Below are 16,738 nucleotides of genomic sequence, written 5' to 3' on the forward strand. Positions count from 1 at the left end.
AAAAAAATCTCAAATATATTCAAGGCTAAGTGTCATTTAAACTGCCTTTGATATACATGTATTATAGTAAATTACCATAAACATGCTATGCAGTGATGGAGACAAATGCCCAAAGAGAAAACCCATGTAAACAAGATAAGTAAAACTGTCTTATACATATTTAAGGGAGCCATAAATGAGAACTACTCATAAACTTGATAAAGGTAATAGAAGATGTATGTGAAACTTCATTGCCATAAAATTCAGGTTAAAAAGGTGATATAAATATTTTAGTCTTTTATCCAAGACTATCTTTAAAAATTTAGTCTCTTTTCATCTGCTTTGGGGGTGGGCAGAGGAAGGGTAGAGGATTTCTTTTTTCCTTTTTCTCTCTTTTCTCTCTCCACCTTCTGTTAGTTATTTCAAGTCCTATTTCTTTCTTACCAAATTTCTTAGAGAGCTTGTTCAATGTTGATGCAATATATACAGGAATATATGCACACACCCACAGAGTTACTAAATGCTGGTACTCTGATGAAACGGCTTCCAAACATTGGCATCCATTTGTGTTTAGGATTTCTATAACCTGTTCCCTGATACAGCTGCTGTGTACACAGTAACACGCATCTATATCCTCCAGGGTCCTCGCTCATCATCTCCAAAAACCAGATATTCAGGTTTTATGAAACACATACTCAACTCTACCAATGCAACGGTCTTGTATATTAGTCAGTAAAATGAACTTGAGGTTGATTTATTGCATCTAAAATTTGGGATGGATCTTTATATTCTACACATTATCGTTTGGAGAAAATTCCACTGGAACACCATGAGAGCACGTTGGTATTTAGAGTCCTGCTTTCTTGCTCCATCTCCCAGTGATTTCCTCCTCAAGTCAGTTCAATTTTCACATGTTCCCCACCTCAGTCCCAGCAGCCACTCATGAAGATCACCTAGCTCTAAAAACCAAGCAAGGTTTTTTCTGGCTTATGTATTAGCAGCAGCAGATTTTGTGAAATCAGATTGGTTAATAAGATACCAGGAGAGTCTGAACTGTCACTACAGTCCCAGCAGGAGTAGTAACACTGACTTAGCCAGTTAAGTAACAGAGGATAACTCTAAACATACCCAAGTAGCAGAAAACCATAGGATTAAGAATAAAAAATAAAAAAAAAAAAAAAGCAGTCATTCATAAGCAATTGCTTTGGAAACAGAAACCATGGAAAATACACTAAAGTACTCTGACATTTTGCCAATAGAGTTTAAATTTCCAGTGGTATTCATTTCAGATCCTATCCTTAAGGGGAATAGGAGAATTTTTTCACCTTTCTTGCTGTTTTGAACTTCTCGTATTTAATTTGAGCAAAGTTGGGCCAGAACCAAAGACTGTGATCCAAGTATTCCCACACTTTCTGCTCTTCCAAATCAAAATCTATACATTATGCCTGTGATCCATTTCTCACCTTAATGACTGTCTTGTTTCTCTTATTCCCTATCTGAGCCTGCTTGCCAGTCTGTTTGTTTTCTCTTCATCAACTTTTTTGGGAAGAGGCCATTTCATTTTCCATCAAGTCTCTTCTCTCTTCCATCGATTCTTATTCCGTATTTCTCCCTTTTGCCCTCACACAGCACTACACACATTTTCCTCTCCATTAAGTTAACTCACAATTCATCAAGATTGTGCACTCCAGAGCCAAACAGATACGGAGCTGTTTTAGAAGAAAAGGCAGAGATTGCTCCAGCTCGCTAATAAAGGGTATCAATCTTGCTCCCTTTTAAATGAAACATGTTGTAAGCTTCTCTTAGTCACACTAATGAAAGTATTTTGCCAAGTTAATCCCTAGCGTGAGTCCCAGACCAAGTAGCAAGGGAGGAAAGGGGTACAGCATTGAGAATAATGAATGTATCTTTTTAGTTAATGGATATTACATATTAGAAGAACTGAGAACCTTTTTTTTTTTTTTTGCACTAGAAATAGGACAATAATGTGCACTTTGTATTTGAAACAAAGGGCCAGGACCCTCACTCTAAGAGGCATATATAACAGCTCTGCAGACTCCACAATATTTCATGAGGTCAGTTAGAAGGCAATTCTTTTCTGACCACTTCTATAAAAGCCTTGGGAAGTTTTAGGGACTTTATTCCATAATTCAAAGGGTTTTATACCTTCAAAGCCAGGAGAACTGAACACAGCTAGCGCAGACATCCCTCCTCACAATTCCTCTTTCATTCCTCTTGCCGATATTCGTCGCAAAACACTTGCCTAACTTGATGGCACTCTGTTCTCATGTGGCAGCTCAGGAACTGAAGCTCCCACTAATACCATATATGCTCCCCATATACAAGGAGGGAAGTGTCTCTATGAAGTTCTTCAGGAGAGGAGGAGTTACTCTCCAAGGACTGGCAGGTCCCTCACAGCAAAAGATAAGAACTATGTCTGGAGAACCAAGAAGCTCTATTTTCTTTTTAGTTGTATTCTAGTCTAGAGATTGTGGGAGAGTGAAAAGGGTTGAGTAAATAGCACCTTATCAAGATCATCAAACACTGCAGATCTTAAGCTTCATCCAAAAAAAGAGGAAAAAAAAAAAAACTAAAATACAATGGAAACGAGGACACAGCATTGAGCTCCGAGGTACCAACAGCATCTGGGAATCAGCTGAAAGGATGACTTCTCACTGCAATGGCCACTGAAATCTACCTCTGTATCACTTAGCAGAGCTGGTGTGGCAAACGTGCATGCATAACCTGGTATTGAGAGTTTGTAAGCATAAATATTAATAGAGAAACTATGGCATAGAATGACAAGATAATGGGTAAAGTGGAAAAAACAACAAAGCATCTTCTGCATAAAAGTTTTACTTGTGACTGTTGGCCTGTCTTTCTGCTCCTCAACAGGCACTTATGTACTGGAGAGGTCTGGAATGGATCTCTTTTCACCTGCCTCAATTCCTCTGCTGCAAAGAGCTTAATAGATTCAAAGCACAATAGCAGAAACAGGCAAATAATATTTGTCCAAATGTCTTATATCTCTTCTGCAAAGAATCAGTTTGAATTAAATGGAAATAACTTCCATAGTTCATGCTTTTAAAAGGATAAAATTTTCTTGCCTTTGTCTTAGCCTACAGTTTTCATCAGATTCTGCTGTTTTTCAAAACTAAAAAAAAAAAAGATGATTTTTAAAGTACCCTTCCAAAATACAGCTATATAATTATTTTAGAAAAATATTAAAATACTGCAATACTTTGGCACTAGTGAAAAAACTTCCTTCATTATTTATCAGAATGTTTTGACATCATTTAAGTTTTCCCTATCATGTCCCCCCCCATATTTTTTTTTCCCCTCAGAATAAGGTATTTTCCAATTCTCAAATATTTTCTCATCTCTCCAAAGATTGATTTTTTGATTCATCAGTTAATGTTGCAAACAGGAAAAGTCAACTTTGTTCAACTCAGGAGTCAGCACAGCTCCAAGAACATGGTCTAACACCCTCATTTCAATACACTGCACATCTTATGCCAGATGCCACGCTAAAGAAAAAAAGTTAAATAATAAAGTGATAGAGTCTAACTCCATCCTATAATCCTAATTTAATACGAGCTCTGTGCACACAGCTGAGGACTGCATTTTTAAAGTCACTTCGCTTTCCTGCTAACATCACTTTAGGGACTTAAAATCCATTTCCCCCTCCCAAATTAAATTCTACTTTCCTTGTTTCTGCTCTATCTGCTCCCCACACCAGCACTTAGCGAGCACTGATACAGTCTAACACCAACTGTGCAGCCCGTGACTTGCTCTGTATTCTCCATGTATTCCTTCCCCTATGTTTCTTAAGACAGGAACAGCAAAAGAGATTTTTCTCCTTTCCAGCTCTAAGAGTTACTCAATAAGGGTCTACTGAACCATTGTGCATCCTTTCCTCCTCCATCATCTTGCTCCCACCAGCATGATTCTTCCCACTGGCATTGCTATTGCCCACTGCCTCAAATGCTCCCCCTACGCCCAGCCACACGAGTGTCTGTCAAAGGGCTCAGGAGCCAAGAGAGCAGGGCTTCTCACACACCTCACTGGTCTACTGTACCCATCGGGTGCTCAGTGCCAGCCCAGCAGGTGCATTATTGCAAGCGAGAAAGATGAAATCACCTCAGCCTCACCTGACATCTTTTCCTATTTCCAGCTAAACTTCTATATCATTATAATAGTCCTCATTATTGCTCTTAATTCCTTATTCCTTTGAGAAACATTGTCTTCCTTCATCCTGAAATAATATGACATATCATCACCAGTTATTGCAAATGACAATTTCTGTCTCTCCTGAGGAGCATATTTTATACCTGCTTCCTTTTCTGCAGCACATCAATGTGACAGAACTTAAGGAAACAACTGAAAATAGAGAAAAGCCAGTCTGCATGAGTCTTTAAACTATACCTTGAAGAAAAAAAAATGCACAATGGGAGGAAAAGCTCAGGATACAGAACCTTAGCATCCACAAGTTGACAGCTATCAAAAAGATCAACTCAGCTGGATGGGAGAACACAGACAGCACTTCTAATTTTGGTAAGCACAAAACTTGAGATGCTATAAGTTGTTGGATTTAGGTGTTTTTTGTTTTGATTTTGTTTCTTAATGACAAATGAACTGCTCAGTTGTTCTCTTTCTTCTGATTGCTTTGAAAAGAGAGACTGTACAATGGCATGGAGCAATTGAATTGTAAAGACAGAGGCACAGATGGATAACAACTCTCTGTCATTTGTTCCTGAAACTTCCTAAATGAAATTCACATCAAAATGTGAAAATCTGTAAAGCATCATTAATTTCAAGGGATCCAAGCAAGATTTTAAGCAGGAACTATGAAATAGTTTCTGTGTGTACTCTTCTGATGTCTTTCCTATTTCATCTAATTAACAATAAAACAGATGTCCCGTGACAAAATCAGCTTTTTCATCCAATAACACTCTGATGATCTAAAAATGCCATCCCTTCACATATGTAAGTTAAATGTCGCTGGAGACAGTTGATGCAATTTAGAGATAAAAGCAAAGAGAATATTAACACTGGGTAACTACCACCAGGGGTGCAAAATCTTATTGCTGCCCTCCAAAGTTAGAAATCTCCAGTGCAGTTACTTCTGGACTAAGTACTTACACTTCTTAACATGTCTTCTTACAACAGTAAGAATTAAGTTGGTAAGTTACAAACCTTAACACAAAGGATGCTCCAAAAATACTGCCTCCTGTTTCATTATGTTGGCCAGTGACATTGCAGGTGAATGTTGGTGGTATGGCAGGAGGGGTTGGACCTTCCTGCCAGCATTCCGTTACGTGTTGCTGCTGTGCAACAGATGGCAGCAGAGGAGCAGTGTGACAAAATAACATCCAACAAGTGCAGATGAAGCAAAGGTGCGTCGCTGAATTCCTCCATGCAGAAAAAATGCACCCACAGACATTCACTGATACTTACTGAATGTTTACAGAGATCAAACAGTAGTTTTGAGCACGGTGAAGGATGGGTGGTATGTTTCAGCAGTGGCAATAGGAAGATGAAAGCCACACTCCAGACAGCCATAACAATTTTTTTTTTTTTTACAAGGGCAGCATGAGGGCTTTTGTTCATCACTGGTGAAAATGTATAGCTAATGGTGATGACTAGTTGAAAGTTAGTGTTTTGTAGCTGAGAATTTGCTCTATCAGTGTTAATGTGCTTGTTGTATCTTTTGTAGTTTCCACCAAAATAAATAGGAGGCATTACTTTCAGAGCAAATTACTCTTATAAAGGCTCATGATCAACAGCAAAAGTGGTCTATATTCTCTGTTGCTAAGTTGTGAGAGCCAGGAACAAAAGAAGATTAAACTTCAGCTCAGCAAGGTGAACCAGTAAGACAAGAGAAGAAAAGCTAGTTTCTTTTACCAGACTGCATAAACACAGGAAAACTCACTGCATTGGTATACACTTCAAATGCATGGCTGAAATACACCAGCATGATAAACATTCATTCGTAATGACTCACTGACAGCTTATATCTACTGCTAATTTACCACCTGCCCACCTCGAGATGCTGCAAAGCTAACTCACATGTAGGCTGCTCTCATGGAGGAAATTCACTGCTGGTTTACACTGTTGTTGGTGTGGTGGTAGGAAGTACACATGGAGGAAGAGAGCAAGACTACTTCACATGGAGCTACCTCCTTTTAAGGGCGCTTCTGTGAAGAACTGCACCCTCAAGTGGCAGCTCTGAGTTAGGCTGATTTGCTCTCAGAAGTTGATTTGTAGTTAAAACACTGATCCCCCTTATGCTCACCTTTTTTTTAATTAAGACCAAAGTGTATCTTTCTTTCTTAGTCTCTTTAATTTTGTTGTCTCTGGTGCTGTTCCAGCCACTTTAGAAACAAATGCAGAACTTCTGTTGCTGAGTCTATGTAACACAATGGAAAAAAAGAAAAAAAACCACTCAACTTGATTTTCCAAATATTAAATAAAGTCTTCTGAATTTTGTTATGAATGTTCATTAACTCACTATGCCATCTTCACTCTCGTTTAGTGCAGGTGTCACAGCCAATCCCTCCAACAATCCTTCCTGCCCTCAAGCAAAGCATTAATCTCTGAAAATTTGCCCCACTTGGTCATAAGTTATTTCCTGCTGTCAGACATGCTCTTTATTAATTCCCTCTTAATTGTTTACACGTGTCAAGTGAATATTATCTTAGCTGACCCTATTTCAGAAATCTTTACAACTTTCAGTTTAAGAATGTCTCTTCATCTCATCCCTCTTACGTCCCCTCAAAGAAAATGGAGTTATTTTGACATTCAAAAGATACCCTTCAGAAGAATACAATTATTCTGAAGATTCTACAACTCTTTATGAAATGTGATATACAGTACTCAGAGCGACTCTGAAGAAGTTAATCATAGTTGCAATCATGTGTCTTACCCAATTCACACAGTTGTGTGATTGACAGTAACTCCCAAAGCAGAATTCAATTAAGTATAATTTTGATTCTCATAAGACAAGCCTGCCTTTGTTGTAAAACTAAAATCAGTTCTGAAACACAGATAAAACAGATATTAAATAATGTAATCTGCAGCTGCTCATACAGAATAAATGCCACCAATAATAATTCTGCCACAGTTACTTTCTGCAGACTTCAGAGCTGGTTTTCTTCAAAATTGAAATATAAGTATGTCAAGCTATAGTATACTGTGAGGTGTACTTTCAAAGGTTTTAAATTATCTAAAAGTGGAAAAAAAAAATACATAGGGATTTTCAGAAGCATCAAGACTCTTACTTCCACCATCAAATCAACAGAATTTGCAAATTCTTAGTTATTGGGCATATGCACATATACAGAGATGGCATCTCCTTCAGCAAGTGACAAGGTCTGTGTCACATCCTCTGTATAAAGGAATGCTTTGGGAACTCTGGATACAGCAGTGCACAGTCTGTGGGAGTAATAACCATGATTGGTCATTCAAAATGCCAAATAACTTCTGCATAATCATAGAACCATAGAATTGCTCAGATTAGAATAGACCTTAAAGATCATCAAGTCCAATCACAACCTAACCTCTAACACTACCCCACCTCTAACAACCCTCCACTAAATCATGTCCCTTAACATCACAGCCAAACGGTTTTTAAACACACCCAGGGATGGTGACTCAGCCACCTCCCTGGGGAGCCTATTCCAGTGCTTAACAACCCTTTCTGTAAAGAAGTTTTTCCTGATATCCAGGACACAACTTAAGTTGTGACCCTGGCACAACTTAAGGCCATTTCCCATCGCCCTGTCACCAGTGAGAAGAGACCAGCCCTGCTCTCGCTGTAAGCACCTTTCAGATATTGGAAGAGAGCAATAAGGTCTCCCTTCAGCCTCCTTTTCCCCAGACTAATCATAATAGTACTTTAACAAGTTAATCAGCGGACAAGTCTCAGTCGCTTCATTCTCTCGTGCTACATCAGGCAGAAACTCACAATGCCAAAAAAGATGAGTTCTGTTGGCACTTTTTACTCATGTTGAGTAATAAGATAAAAAAGCCCCTGAGTTTTCCCCCTGAAACAAAGTCTGAAGTGGTCTGTGCAAGACTGGGGACAGGAATTGATGCCACTTGCCCATTGAGTGCCCACTGTTTCTCATTGCCTGGTTGTTTTATCCACCTGCTGTCTCTCTTTGGTTGGTGCCAAGAACCCTGGCAGCCACATCAATTGCACTGCAGTAATTGTGTTTTAGAAATACAGATAGATAGTTCTGCTCCATTCAAGCACCTTCATTCTCTTTTTTGCTGAGAACATACTCAACTGAAGGGATAAAATCCCTCAGATATCACTGTAGACAGACTCACTAGAAGAGTATACCAGCCATTATTTAAAAAAACATTTCCAGTTAAGGGGGAAGGAAAAAAAAAAAAAAAAAAAATCAGAAATCCAGTTTGGGTCATGAGTGCCCAAAGCATATTTAGATGAGCATCTTCCCTAACTTGCTACTTGCAGTTAAAACAAATCACAGTCAAAAAAAAAAAAGTACACATTCCACTGGACTACTATACATCAGAGAAACCTGAGGGCATATAAAGTTGATTCTTGAACAAAACAATGGGGGGGGCAGGGGGGGAAGAGAGGGGAGATAGGGGGGTGCCTCTTAAAAAAGAGGCAGCCTAACCTCCAGCTGCCAGACGCTGTCTCCTCTTCCAAGTCGTTTAAAACGAGGGACAACCGGCGGCTTTAACGCAGTCTCTGCTGCCCTCTAGTGGTCACTCCAGCTATCGCTCAGCCGTAGGAGCAGTGATCCATTCCAGCCGCAATTAGAAACTTACATTATTACGTATTATTAACATAGAGGTTTATAGGTTTACTTCCAAGGCTCCTTTGAGTTAGAAAAGCAAATCCCGAGATCCTCTACTCTGTACTATCATCTATGAATTAACACAATGCTATTGTAATAATCATCTTGTTGTATATATAGAAACACCTTGATTGCAGCATACTGTAGCCTGCATCTCCAGGGGGCAACACCACAACGCTGTTCCTTAATGTAAACACCCAGGAAATTGGAAATATTACATAAGATGTGACCAAGGCTTTCCTTAAATAAGAAAAAAAAAAAAGTACTTTTAAAGGGTCACATTATAAACTCACTTTATATTCACTCACCCATCTATATTCCTCATCTCGTGCTTAATAAAAGCATTTCACAAAATCCCATGAAAGTATAATCAAGGTGACAAACACGTTGGCACAGAAGAAGGGTGGGTAGCTCAATCCACCCATGAATGGGCAAAAAGCCTCTACTAGTTACAAGAGACGAGTTTGGCACTGGAAAGGGCTTCTATTTTTAACCCAGTTTCCAAGGGAAATGTATTTTATGCAACCATCCTACATGCAAATGTTGTGTGCCGGTCACCCTCACTGCTATCACTACTCTGTCTAAACAACAAGCTGCAGCCAAAGTCTCATAAATTACAGAAATTCAAAAGAACTTAGTTTGTGCAGCTTTATAGAAGAGAGAGTCCTTGTAACCACCTTCCCTGCAAAGCTGCCAGCCAACATCACACTTACACATAAGGCTGGAGGCTTTGGTGCTAACTCCTATTTATTTTATAATAAAAATAATCAAATGGTAAATAATAAGCCAGTAAAAAAAAAAAAAGATCAAACTTACCCATTTGTGTTGGGATGCCATTATGCTGCAAATGCAAAGTAATTCACACAATTTATTTCAGAGCAAATGGAGAGAAAAAGTAAACAGGTCAGCATGAGAATGAAATGGGTTATGGCAAAATGTTAAGGACAGAGGGCCAGGAACAGCCAGTGGTGTCCAAGTGGTGGGCAGAAATCCCATTCCCCAAGTCAGGGTTAGCTGAGATATTGCATAGCCCTGCAAAAACAGTCCCTTCCCAAAAGCTCTGTGGATTCTACAACACAAAGTGGAAAACTGGAGAGAACACAGTAAGTATGAAGCCAAGATTGGACCTGAGGTCACTGGATGACTGCAAGTCAGTTTTATATTTGTGACATATTTGTTTTCATCTGAATTGAAGAAGGACTTTTTAAAGCTGCAGATATAGTCCTTTGATTTATTTAAATTGCCTTTCACATTGCGTTAGTAGAAGTGTTGCATGACATTCTCAGCCTGCTTTTCCCTTAGCAGCTGGAATGCTCTCCCTCTGTCAATTTCTAGAGCTGACATTTTATTCTTTTTAATCTTTGGGCTCAAGGCGCATTTCTTCAACCTGATTTCCTTACAAATATTTGGGGCTTGCTCCTGCATTCCTTGAAGCCAAAATCCTGAATGAACAAGGAATGCAGAACAAAACCACAGAGTAATTTACATTTTCTATTTTACTTGCTTTGAAAGACCCTGAAGACATATTGCTGTTTATTACTACAATAAAACATTTCTAATTCACTCAAGTGAATTAATAACTGAGAAACCTCCTGGATATTACTAAACTGGCAAAACAAAGTGATTACTATATTATTTTCTGAAGCAAAACTAATATAAGCCTTTTTTTTCTTGTTAAGTACACCTGTACTTGATTATTTCTTACAGTCATTTACTGCTCAGTACGACAGGTTCTGCTGTGTGCTTTGTTAAAACCTCAAAAACATGCAAGGCTATGAAAGTTCTACTACATTTCAACCCTACAAACATAGGAGAAGCCAGTATTTTTCTGGGGGGTGGGGAGGAATTGTGGCATTAATGAAATCCCTTCCTTCAAGGCTCTGATTTCAAGCATGTGTGTCTATGAGAAGGTTTTTCCTTGCCATGTCCATTTTATGTTTGTTACATGTGGTCATAGTATCAAATTATGAGCTGAGGAAGGGATGGTTTGTCAGTTTTTCCTGGCCTAATACCTACTCAGCACAACAGCCCCTTATTTCTAAAAGTGCATCTGGATGCTCCAGTAAGACGTATAAAGAATCTGTTAAGTCAGTGCATTTACTCTCCATCTTCAGTTCTGTGGAGGAGAATCACACGTTGGATCACAACTGATGGTTCCATGCAAATCCTGGTGGAAAACAGCAATATCTGAAGCAGCAGCTCTGCTTTGACCACACAGTGGCAGCAGAATCAAGACTCTGCTCAAAAGACTTCTTTCAACAAATGGGATCTGCTGTTGGTGCCACAGTAGCAAACTTTCTAAGGCTCCAGCCCACTTATTACACCGGATCCTTGCAGAACAGTGGGAGTTCTGCTAAGCAGACAAAAGTAAAATCCAAGCTTTCTTAAGAGCAGAACTAATAAATATGCTGTAACAGGAAACACAAGCAGAGGGCCTGATCCCACTCTCATAATTAAGTCAGGAACGACCAATTCAGTGACTATTTATGCTTCCCACAGCCAATGGGATTTGAAGAAGCTTGGAACTGCAAAGGTGCAGGGTGAGCCCAGCTCATTTCTGATGGTCACCAGAAAAAGATAGCACACAGGATCTCCTCCCTACCACCAAGTACATGAATAGTGTTCTACAACAGAGCAATGTCCCAGGACAGTCTGGGGTCTTTCTGAGTAAATATCACAACCCACAAGACCAGTGCATCTCAGCTGTCATGTAACAGTGAAAGTTAATGTAGCTTAGAGCCTGCAGATCTACATGGCCTTTGCTACACAGCATCTGCCTGTCAAAACAGCCAGGGAAAGGCTCCCATAGTATTCAAATGGGGCAATCAAGAGGCAGTGCAGCAAAACAAACACCAGATGGAATGGTAAGAGGAATAATGTTTGGAAAAAAAGAAGAAGAAAAAAAAAAAAGTGCTATGTAGACTCTGCAAAGCCTCATTGAGGAAGCGAGCAGAATTGCGGAGACGGGAAGGAAGGGTGAGGTAAGAGATGGAGTATTTTCCGTCTTCTTGAAGAGCCTGCAGGGACCCTGCCCAAAGCCAGCACTGCCCTTCTCTGCACACCCCTGCTGGGCTGTTCCAGCTCCCACCAGGACAGACAGTGGGGCTGGCAGCTTGGAGGGGAAAGGAGAACATCTAGGACACTGTGCCTGTCCCAGAAATCTGTCACAGGGCAGGCAATGTGCATAGGCCAGTGTGGAAGGCACATCAGCTTCCATAGCTCTTAGGAAGGAAAACTGTGGCTTCTGGATCCTCACTGCACAGAAAAGCAAAATGCTGCTTTCCTCTGAACCAAGCATGCTGTTGCAGCCAGGTGTGTGGCAAGAAATGGTGAAGCACTTTTTTTTAAAAAAAGTGAAATATCCACAGCATTAAACAGGATTGTCAGGGAATCAATGCACACAAACTTCAGAAGGGCAGAGCAGTGCGTATGCAACATACACATTTTTCAGTTGTCTGTGACCATTGTAACTGGAGAGGGAGTCATCTGCCTTAATCATTACTATTAAATTTATTATTCATTAACCACATAAATAATTTAAATTTAAGACTAAAGATCCTGGAAGTCAGTGTGAGACACTACCTGCTGTCTGTTTCTGATAGCTGGCAAAAGCCTGTCTTCTGGTGCTTCCAGCCTGGATTCCTTAACAACAGGTCAGATCTGGTCTTGGACTTCCAGGAAGAATGTGATGTTTAAAGCAATGTCATTCCCTCAATTTTGTCAAGCCTTTGTGATTGGTGACTTCATTTTTTCTCCCTCAACCAGGTTGTCAAAAGTTTACTTGAAAGCAAACTGAGATTCTCATGGACTACCAGGAATTCAAGAGTCAGATTTCACAGAAATCCTTTGAGTAGTAGAAGATATTCAGCAAGTCACCTTGACCAGTACTCATAGGTGCGGTAATTATTCTTGTTTCTGTCTTTCAAACTCCATCCAGTCACTGTATGTGACAATTTGGGCAGGAATTCACTCCAGTCCCCTGGTGACCCTTCTCTCATGCACATGGGAACTGTTTGACAGAGCAGGAAATTCAACCAAAGCCTTCTGAGTTTCAGCCAGATGCCCAAACCACAGCACCACCGTCTGAATTTACTTGTCAAAGAGGCACCTCTTAACCTCTGCACTTCCACTACGGACATTTGAACAAGAGCTCAGCATGCACGGATGGCACCTTTAAGGTTTTAGCCATGATTGTTAAAACAAAGAGGATTAGGGTAAACTACCACTACTACAAACTGATCTCCTGCATTCTCCTAATCACTCTTTTAGCCTTTCTCAGGACAGAGGCAGCTTCCTGAGCCCTTTCAAGCATCCTACACCACTGCTCTGTGACTAAATCTCAGCAAGGAAGAAACAGGCTGAAGACACAGCGCCTGGTGAGATATTCAAAAGGATTGTAATGGCAATTAGGTAGAAGACACTTTGAAAACTGTATCACGTGCAATCACAGGAATCTGCTACCTAACCTGGAGAGGAGGGCCAAAGTTTTAGGAGGCAGAACAAGAGTTGGTGAAGAGATTCTGTTAAAGACAGACACGCCAATTAAAGTACAAAGCACATAGAGGAGAAAACAGTATTGCTGCAGAAGGACAAAGAAGAAATGCCTTCTTTTAGCTAGATTATGAGCTGTTCATTAAAAACTTTCAGTGCAAAACTTAACATGTAGTTTTATGGCTAGAGGCCTTTCACAGCAATGGTAATTTAAAAAAAAAAGCACTGGATAACAACTATAATGTTAAAAAAAAATTAAGAAAGGTCTAAACTAATATCCAGTCTCCTCAAAAAGTCTGAGGTTTTGGATTGCCTTCCTATATAATTGTGATATATCTGAAGGAAATCTTTTCTTTATTTTTTCCCCTTTCTTCTTAATATTTTTCTAGGAATGCAGCTTTCTACTTCTGAAATAAATAGAGAAAAAAATAAAAATATTTATAAATAAGTAATATAGAAAATGAATTTTTAAACAGAGATGTAATAAAAGATAGGAAAAAAAAAAAAAAGATACATCTTAAGATGACTTAATTTTACTTACCCCAAAATAGATCACTAATAGAAACCAGATATGCTTGTAACTTCATTTTATACTCTTTTGGCCCACATACTTTTTTTCTAGTTATTAGTAGATAACCCTGAGACACATATTAAGAGGTCTGCCAAAATTGTTCTTTTTTTCCTTTGTGAGAACTTATTTCTCTTAAATACATCAGATTTCATTTTGACAAAGCTCCAGTTAATAAGATGAAATTCAATATGCGTACTGCACATCCCTTCTGCAATTCCTTATTTATATTCTGTGGTGCATTTCTGGAAAGGTAAGGAGCCCATTGGGTTATATTCATATAAATCTGCTTAGTCATCAAGAAAGAACTACATGAAGGATGCAAGAAAAATGAGACTAGTGACTTTTTTGTTTGGTTTTTAGTTTTCACTATCAGTAAAATAACATGAAATCCCAAGAGATCTTTGAAGGAAAAAAAAAGAAAAGAAAAAAGAAAGCCTTCCCTTTTTCTCAGGTGTGTTTTTCTTGACTATAAATTACTTTCCTCTTCACTATCAGTTCTACTGCACTGATAACTGAAACATTAGTCTGTGTACATGAAGAAGCAACATATTCACAAGGTTAGCACCCAACCTGCTTTTCCTCACCAATGTTTAAAAAAAAAAAAATCTAACTTGTTATTATTGAGTTTTGTGTTTTGGTGAATTCCTGAGGACACACAGAAGAAGCATTCCTGCATTGTCTAGACTGTGAAATCTTCAAAGACACAGGAAAGAAGTCAGTATGAAAGTCACTCAGACAAAAAAAAGAGAGAGAGATTTGTTAGGAATTTACAAGCTCATGTCTAACACATTGCCTTTGGTATTTCAAGTTTAAAATTGGCTATCAGGTCTACCACCTTACTTTTTATCTTACCTTTGAAGTATAGATTTCATAGAGCTGGTTCAGGTATAGATTTTGATCTTAATGTCACATTCCAATTTCTCATATGTATTATAGAATTGGAGGGGTTGTAAGGCACTTCAAGAGATGATCAAGTCCTACACCTCTGCTAAAGCAGGTACCCTACAATAGGTCACACAGATAGGTGTTCAGATGGGTCTTGAATATCTCCACAGAAGGAGACTCCACCACCTCTCTGGGCAGCCTGTTCCGATACTCCATCACCCTTACCATAAAAATGATCTTCCACATGTTCGTATGCTCAAGTTTTAGGTCATTACTCCTTGTCCTATTGCTATGCACCACTGAGAAGAACCTGGCCTCATCCATTTGCCTCCCACTTCCCTTTAGACATTTATAAACATTCGTCAGATCCCTTCTCAGTATTCTTTTTTCCCCAGGCTGAACAGACCCAGATCACTCAGCCTTTCCTCATAAGGAGATGCTCCAGTCCCCTTATCATCTTTGTGGCCCTCTGCTGGACTCTCTCTAGAAGATCCCTGTCTTTTTTTAACTGGACACAGTAATCTAACTGTAACCTCATCACAACAAAGTAGAAGTGGAGGATCATCTCCCTATCGTTATCTTCCCAACATACACAACACAACCTTCACAAAACACCACTTTCTCACTGATCTCCTGAGAACACATTTGCTGGACCCATGGGTGCCACTGAGCCCTGCCAAGGCTGTTTGCACCTGGCTGCAAGGCTCTGTGCAACCTGCTGCTTGCTTACAAAGTCAGAAATGCACTGCAAAAAGACACAAGTAATATCCCACATTGATTTCAACACTTTTCTCAAAAGACCACAACAATGAAAACAGAAAACAGTAATGTAATTTCACATGGCAAGAGTCAGTGCCACCTACCAGATCTGTCTTATCTTAGATACAGCAGGTATGCCTGCTTATACTTTAAAATATTTTAAGCCAACAGTAACCCAAAATCTCAAATAAAAAGATTACCGTATCTTGTTTCCACCACCCTTCTGTGTTTGATGAATTGCAGTGTGCTTCTACAACACTGCGAAAAAAAAAAATCACACCCATGCTTAACAAAAGTTGCTTAATAGAAGATAGAACTCAAGATATACACATGAAAATAAATCAAATACTCACAAAATGAAGAATTGGGTCCTCCAGACTGCAAAGGCCGGAGAAGGTTTCCCAGGAAGCTCCTCTCTGGGGCAGGAGCTGCTGAGGGAGCTGAAGCACAGGGCACTCTGCCGCCATTTTGTTGCAATCAGGAAATGGCGGGAAGCCAAACGAACCCCCTACCTCAGCCACAACCATCAAGAGCTGCCAAGAGCTTGGGCAGGGGGTGCAGAGGCAGCTTTAGGACCTGGGGCTGAATCCTTGGGGGGAGAAGGAGGCAGTGGAGTGTTGCTGAGTCTCCCACAGCTGCACACATCAACAGGTGCACCCAGCAGGTGCAATCATCAGGGCGGCACTGAGGGGGGTCTTCCCGCCCAAAGCAGAGTCAAGCAGCTACTGCACCTTACCTCACGCAGCAGCAAAATGCTGACTTTGGCTCCAGCAAGATTGTAAAAGGATGATAATCTTTTATAATGCAGTGCATTATAAAAGCTGAAATGCTTGTTAATTGTACAGGATGCGACTAAAATTGTTGGACACTGTTGTCATCTTATAGTTGGCATTCACATCACCACTATGTTTTTTTCATGCTTCATCACAGGGGTTGTTCATCGCTGGTTTTGTTTTTCTCCTTAGTGGGGTTTTCCTCTCACTGTCATCCTCTTATAAAACACTGAGTCATCACAGCAGTATTTCTCTCCTCAGCTATCACACATAGAACTGTTTAGATGAGATTTTCCTACGTTCCCTCTCAGCAGACTAAATTCCACCTTCAATTTTTGAGTCTTATACCATAAGAAAAAACCTTCTTAAGCCATGGCCCCATATCCTAATTTTCTTGTCTATTAAAGAGTCCTACAGCATTGCCAGCACTGGAACGATGTTTTGAC

At 39.7% G+C, this 16,738-nt stretch overlaps 1 long non-coding RNA gene across 1 annotated transcript in view; it reads right to left on the reverse strand.

The window, feature by feature from the left end:
* LOC116216999 overlaps positions 1-16,215 on the reverse strand; it is a 40,839-nt gene extending 24,624 nt beyond the window's left edge. Inside the window, exons 1-2 of the long non-coding RNA XR_004160823.1 lie at positions 15,873-16,215; positions 15,720-15,777 (exon numbers count right to left, since the gene is read on the reverse strand). This is a non-coding gene — a long non-coding RNA (uncharacterized LOC116216999). The remainder of the gene's footprint in view (positions 1-15,719; positions 15,778-15,872) is intronic.
* Positions 16,216-16,738: the final 523 nt, after the last annotated feature.

The sequence above is a fragment of the Meleagris gallopavo genome, chromosome 10, assembly GCF_000146605.3.
Source record: "Meleagris gallopavo isolate NT-WF06-2002-E0010 breed Aviagen turkey brand Nicholas breeding stock chromosome 10, Turkey_5.1, whole genome shotgun sequence".
Taxonomy (NCBI): Eukaryota; Metazoa; Chordata; class Aves; order Galliformes; family Phasianidae; genus Meleagris; species Meleagris gallopavo.